This window comes from Palaemon carinicauda, chromosome 15 (assembly GCF_036898095.1).
Source record: "Palaemon carinicauda isolate YSFRI2023 chromosome 15, ASM3689809v2, whole genome shotgun sequence".
Taxonomy (NCBI): Eukaryota; Metazoa; Arthropoda; class Malacostraca; order Decapoda; family Palaemonidae; genus Palaemon; species Palaemon carinicauda.
The window spans coordinates 139,715,486-139,722,594 of record NC_090739.1 but is presented as its reverse complement, the minus strand read 5'-3'; the positions used below and the strand labels follow the sequence as shown (position 1 = coordinate 139,722,594).

The following is a 7,109-nucleotide window of genomic DNA, read 5'->3' as shown; positions in this document are numbered from 1 at the left end:
ATTAACAGGAATCTGATCTACGTCAAGCAAAAAAAAAAAAAATAAATAAAAAATAAAAAAATACTTACAATTATCAAATTAAGTTGTAATGCTGCGGTAATCTACCTGCGGAGCAAGCCCACATCCACCTACCACTAGGTTGGACAAATCTACCGAGACCTATTCCAGCCAACCATCCACCTTACTCGGAAAAAAAGAAGAAGAAGAAGAAGAAGGGCTACTACGCCCGAACTCGAGCACTCCAAATAGCGTTAACTTAAACATGAGCATCAATCACTAGATGTCGGCGAAGGCTGAAGGATAGAAAATGAAAATGCAACTATTCCTCTGGTAAGACATACATCGCCAGTATTTGCAAAGTGTATTCCATGACTGGCTTTGTGCAACACTCGAGAGGGGGAAAGGTAGTGTTTGTGTACGCGGGTTCTGTTGCCAAAGGAGTATAGCTCGTGGAGATAAAAAAAAAAAAAAAAAAAAAAAAAAAAAAAAAAAAAAAAAAAAAAAAGAGGAGGGCTAATTTAAATAACCACTTCCAAAAGGGAATTCTTCGTCAACATTTTATCCAATGAACAATCACGTAGCTCTCCATTTTCGGATGAATTTTTAAGAGTTGATCCTTTTACCATTTATTTTTTTTATTTTTTTTCCCTCCTTTTTTTGGGGGGGGGGAGTTGTGGTGGAGAATTTCGTGCATACGAAACTAAGCCAAAGTTAAATGAGTTAATATTAGGTAATTTTGATCTTCATAAAAAATACCGAATTGTTTTTATTTCTAAAAATGAGTTAATATTAGGTCATTTTGATCTTCATAAAAAATACGGAATTGTTTTATTTCTAACAATTTTATTTTGTAATTCACGTGGGAGTTATTGTGGAAATTTTCCTGCGTACAAAACTAAGACAGAAGTTAAATATGAGTAAATATTAGGTCATTTTGATCTTCATAAAAAATACAAAATTGTTTTATTTCTAACAATTTTATAGTGTAATTCACGTGGGAGTTATTGTGGAAATTTTCCTGCTTACGAAACTAAGACAAAGTTGAATATGAGTTAATATTAGGTCATTCTAATCTTCAAGAAAAATACTGAATTGTTTTATTCATCTATAACAATTCTATTTTGCAATTCACTGAGCATCTGTCTTTTGGGTTTTGATTACAGTGGCGTCTTACTTATGACGTTAATTACTAGTCATACTTGTTTACTATAGATACATACATTTTGAACGTTGATAATGATAAAAAAAAAAAAATTGAAATGAACCAGTACATAATGATCAAATAATAGAAACGATAAAAAAAGTAATTACTACACCTTTTGAATGTTGATAATGATAAAAAAAAACAATGAAATGAACCAGGGCATAATGATCAAACAAGAGAAACGAAAATAGTAAAAAAAAAAAAAAAAAAAAAAAAAAAAAAATTTGACTTCACATTTTGAATGCTGATAGTAAAAAAAAAACCACATTTTGAATGTCGATAATGATAAAAGAAAAAACATTAAAATCAACCAGCACGTAAAGATCAATAAAAATAGAAGAAAAAAAAAATTAAAAAGACTGCACATTTTGAATGCTGATAATGATAAACAAAAATTTTTAATTAACCCGCACATAAAGATCAAACAATAGAAAAGAAAAAAAAAGAATGATGAAAGTCAAACCTGGCAGAGTAAACGTAGAAGGTTTAAAGGACGTAAGAAAGAAGAATAATTTCCCTCTCGAGACTTGCTCTGTCTTCCTCATCTTTCTATATCCATCTATCTTGCCTTGTCTGTCCTTGTGTGCCCGTCTCCTCCTAGTCTTTATCTTTGCTCACCTGTCACCTTTTTTCCTTTTACTTTTTTTTTTCTTTACCCCCGATGGAATTCCTCCTCCGTTCCCCCCTCCCCCCTTGCCTTTCCCGTCAAGGGCCTTCCCACCCCCTTCCCCAATGGGAGGGCCGAGACCTCCGGTGCGACCCGTGAGACGTGACTCCAAAAGGATGCTGTCTTATCCTTTTTATTTATCTTATTTTTTTCCTTGTTCTCCATTTTCTCCCACCTACGTTTTCGGATTCGTTTTCCTTATAATTCTATATCTTTTAACTGATATTTCTCTTCTCATCCTTATTTATTCTTCCCCCTATTCCTACTTACACATTCTAGATATTTTTTTTACTCTTTCCTATTATTGTCTCCTGTCTTTCATCTTCGTTTACGGAATAGTTTCCAAAATTATGTCATAATTAAAACTCTCAATCTCACCACCCTGTTAAATAACACATTGAAAATCTGTGTCCATTCAACTACATTATCCTTATTACTTGCTAAGCTACAACCCTAGTTGGAAAAGCAGGATGATATAAGCCCAGGGCACCCCGCAGGGAAAATAGTCTAGTGAGGAAAGGAAACAAGGAAAAATAAAATATCTTAAGAGTACAATTTCACGTATTTTTCGATAAGATTTCATAGTCAGCTAAGGAATAGAACCTTAACCGAGTAGAAACTGAGATGACAATCGCAAAGAAGTTGTGATATAGGACTCTAGGACTCTAGGATTCTAGGAGTTGACTGTCACCTCAATTTCGAATAGGCTATGGTTCGAATCTTTGGCCGACCAGAAATTCTAATAAAAAGGAATAATTTCCTCCTGGGTATTTGATCCCTAGGCAGAACGAATTCGATACCAAGGTGAATTTGAGGCTTATTTGAATAAATGAAAATCAGGAATGTCGCTAATTAAATTATATATATAAATCTCTCTCTCTCTCTCTCTCTCTCTCTCTCTCTCTCTCTCTCTCTCTCTCTCTCTCTCTCTCTCTCTATATATATATATATATATATATATATATATATATATATATATGCGTAAAAATCACAGGAAAACGTGATGCTCAGATGCAGAAGAACTCCAGGGAAAATGAAAATACGAAATATACGATTAAGTCCTGACTAGTTTCGTGATACTTCTTCTATATTTATATATTTACATCTATATCTATATATTTATATCTCTATCTATCTATCTATCTATCTATCTATATATATATATATATATATATATATATATATATATATATATATATATATATATATATATATATATATATATATATATATATATATATATATATATATATATATATATATATATAGTGGTCCAAAAGTAGGTGGACAGTATGTGGAATAGGTTTATGTATTGGTTATATTGTTACAAGAATATTTTAGTTCAGAATAAAATTTAATGGCTTGTATTTTGATTCACAATAAAACAAATTTTGTCCATGCAATAATTGTGTTAGTAAACATAATTGTATGTGTGCGTAATCTCAAAATAAATGTAATCATTTACTGTCCACCTACGTTTGGACCACCCTATATATATATATATATATATATATATATATATATATATATATATATGTGTGTGTGTGTGTGTGTGTGTTACATATATATAATTATATATATACACACATACATACACATACACTGATACAAACATGTATATATTCATGCAAGTATATATGCGTTCCATTACTACCTCCTTATTTTCACCGCATAGAAGCATATCACGAAACATACTATTAAAAAAAAGAATTGAACCGTTGTCGACGGAAGACGCCAGACGACACAAAAAACGCAAAACTGCAATTTCGACGTCATTTTGATTTTCGGTTCTTCTCGAGATTCCGGCTTCGTTGAGCGGTATTTATTGAAGACGTTGAGGAAGGACCAACTTGACAGGTACCTCCGGACGCTCACAGCGCGTTGGAGAGAGAGAGAGAGAGAGAGAGAGAGAGAGAGAGAGAGAGAGAGAGAGAGAGAGAGAGAGAGAGAGAAAAAATAAAACTATAAGTAAATTAATTAGATGGATAAGTGGAAACCGGCTTCATAGATTTTTTATTATATCATTATCAATATGATGATGATGATGATGATGATTATCATTATTATAATTATCATTACTTGCTAAGCTACAACCCTAGTTGAAAAAGCAGGATGTTATAAGCCCCAATGCTCACGTTTTTTTTTTTTTGTAAACTACGAGAAACATCAACAATAATACTGAAATATATTTTTGACAGTATACTAACGCCATATTAACCTTAATATAAAAAATAAAATGCACAGTGGATGTTCAACCTTTTGCTTGCAACTAAATCAAAATTTCATATTTTATATTTATGAAAATATAAAATTCTAGGATTAGTATAATAAATGTTTCAAGATATAGAATTTAAAGGGGAGATGTGGCGTTGACTGGAATGTTGGCTTTTTTTGCCACACACACACACATATATACATGTGTATATATATATATATATATATATATATATATATATATATATATATATATATATATATGTGTGTGTGTGTGTGTGTGTGTGTGTGTGGCCAAAAAACACACACACATAATATATATATGCATGTATATATATATATATATATATATATATATATATATATATATATATATACATATATATATATATATATATATATATATATATATATATATATATATATATATACACTCACACATTATATGCATATACATAATGTGTGATTGTTTGATAATGTTTGAGCATAAATGATCTTTGTAACAACAATTAAGTAATATTATCATTGGCACTTCTCCCTCTCACTTTTACATTCAACATTTTCGCACAGATAAACTTAGAAAAAATATCGCTCCATCAAAGATAAAAATGGTCGGTTAACATTTACTTTTCAGAACATAAATTTTAATTATATCATTGAAAAACTTAATTGTTGAGTGTACGCTAAAAAAATTAATATTAATAATAAATTTACGAAAAAATATAAAATTTACCTTACAATGTCGTTCCTTCACTGAAAGCCCAACGGCGCTAGTCTTCTGAAAAGAAATAAGATAAATAAATATATATATATATATACATATATATATATATATATATATATATATATATATATGTATATATACATATGTATATATATACATATGTATATATATATATATATATATATATATATTTAAACACACACACACACACACACACACACACATATATATATATATATATATATATATATATATATATATATATATATATTGAATAGCCCTCGTTTCACGAAGATGAAATATCAAAAGTTCTTGACGGGAAAAATGGAAAATATATAATATTAAGATACAGACCATTTTCGACAGCTTATAAATGAATAGGGCAGGTTGAGTCCGCAACTGTATAGCAAGCTTAATTACTTAACTTTTTCATAGTGTAATAAATTTAAAATTATATTGAAGCCCAAATAAAATTTCGTCAAAATAAACAAAAATTTTCGGAATTTGGTCCAAAATCATTGAACCAACTTATGAAACACTATGATCTTAAAACAAAAGTTATTTCATAAAAAGAGAAGTTTAAAAGATGTTAGCGTAAATGAATGCAAAGAACAATATGGATAAAAGAATAGTTATAGAACTATGTAAAAGACTGTAATCCAGCGTGAAATGAATATTTAAAAACGGAAATGTAATCTAAAGCTGAAAAAAATAACCAATTAAGCATGGCAAGTTTTGCCCATGAAATTTTGTTGGTGATTGTATGTACATTGCTTGAATCTTAAAAGACTCGACTAATAAAAGAGGCAACTTTTTAAGGGAAAGAGAGGGGGTGTGATTATCACGTCCGATAGTGTACCGTGGTTTAAAGGTTTAAAGTCCACTTATGAATGGCAGAGGCAAGCGAAAGTGACATTGCCATATCAATGCCCTAGAGACTGACCATATATACAGATGATCAGCGCTCCAGCCCCTCTCCAGAAAAGCTAGGTCCAAGGAGGGTCAGGCAATGGCTGCTGATGACTCGGCATATAGACCTATAGGCTCCCCCCAACCCCCCATGCTTAGCTCACAAGGATGGTAAGGTTGCAGATACTAATGGCACTATCGAGTCTGAGCGGGACTCGAACCCCCAACTGGCAAACACCAGGCAGAGAGGTTACCAATCGGGCCACAACAACCCGAAAATAAACATTATAAAACATTTATATGACTTTTCCCAACACATCGAACTTTCTGTATAAGACGAACAATAAACATCTCCATCTTTCTATCATGTTAAATGGCTCAGCCAAGCAATTATTATTAGTACTTGCTAAGCTACAACCATAGTTGGAAAAGCAGGATGCTATAAGCACTAGGGTTCCAACAAGGAAAAATAGCCCAGTGATGAAAGGAAATTAGGAAAGTACAAGTGAAGTAATTAACAACTGAAATAAAATATTCTAAGAACAGTAACAATAAAATAAATCTATTATCTATAAACTATAAAAACTTTAAAAAAAAGAGGAAGAGGAATAAGATGGAATAGTTTGCCCGAGGGTACCCTCAAGCAATAGTGGGTGGTTCACTCTTTAGTAGACTTAAATGTACAGTACTATCTTATTAAAGGACTGATTACACTAATCAGGAAAGACAAATAGAGATTGCAAACCTCTCCCATGTTGATTAGTAACTCTACTCTGTGATGTTAGTATGTTTATTTTCACAAATACAAGGACACACTCAACATACAAAATTATTATTATTATTATCATTATTATTATCATTATTACTAGCCAAGCTACAACCCTAGTTGGAAAGGCAAGATGCTATAAGCCCAAGGGCTCCAACAGGGAAAAATAGCCCTGTGAGGAAAGGAAATAAGGAAATAAATAAATTATGAGAATAAATCAACAATATATCATTCTAAAAACAGTAACAGCGTCAAAACAGATATGTCCTATATAAACTATTAACAAAGTCAAAAATAGAAATGTCATATATAAACAATAAAAAGACTCAATTACCAGTAATATCAAGCATGATTTATCTCTCACAAAAAAAAAAAATATCATGAATGAAAATCATATGATTCACATCAATAATTAATAAGGAATTTCTTTGACACATTGAATCTTATCAAAAGAACAAAAATTATGATATGGATACAAACTGAATGTACATATGCTCATGAAACTCGAAAGGTGGGTAATATAACAGGTTCAATTGAAAACAACTTCATTATCAAGTAAAAGTAGAAGTTCGCAAAAAGATTCTTCTTCGATTAAATTTCTCACCAAATAGCGTGGAGAATGCAT

General features: G+C 30.9%; 1 long non-coding RNA gene across 1 annotated transcript in view; it reads right to left on the bottom strand.

The window, feature by feature from the left end:
- Window positions 1-4,817: 4,817 nt before the first annotated feature.
- Window positions 4,818-7,109, bottom strand: part of LOC137654423 (uncharacterized) — a 327,165-nt gene continuing 324,873 nt past the window's right edge. The window contains exon 3 of the long non-coding RNA XR_011046634.1: window positions 4,818-4,863. This is a non-coding gene — a long non-coding RNA (uncharacterized lncRNA). The remainder of the gene's footprint in view (window positions 4,864-7,109) is intronic.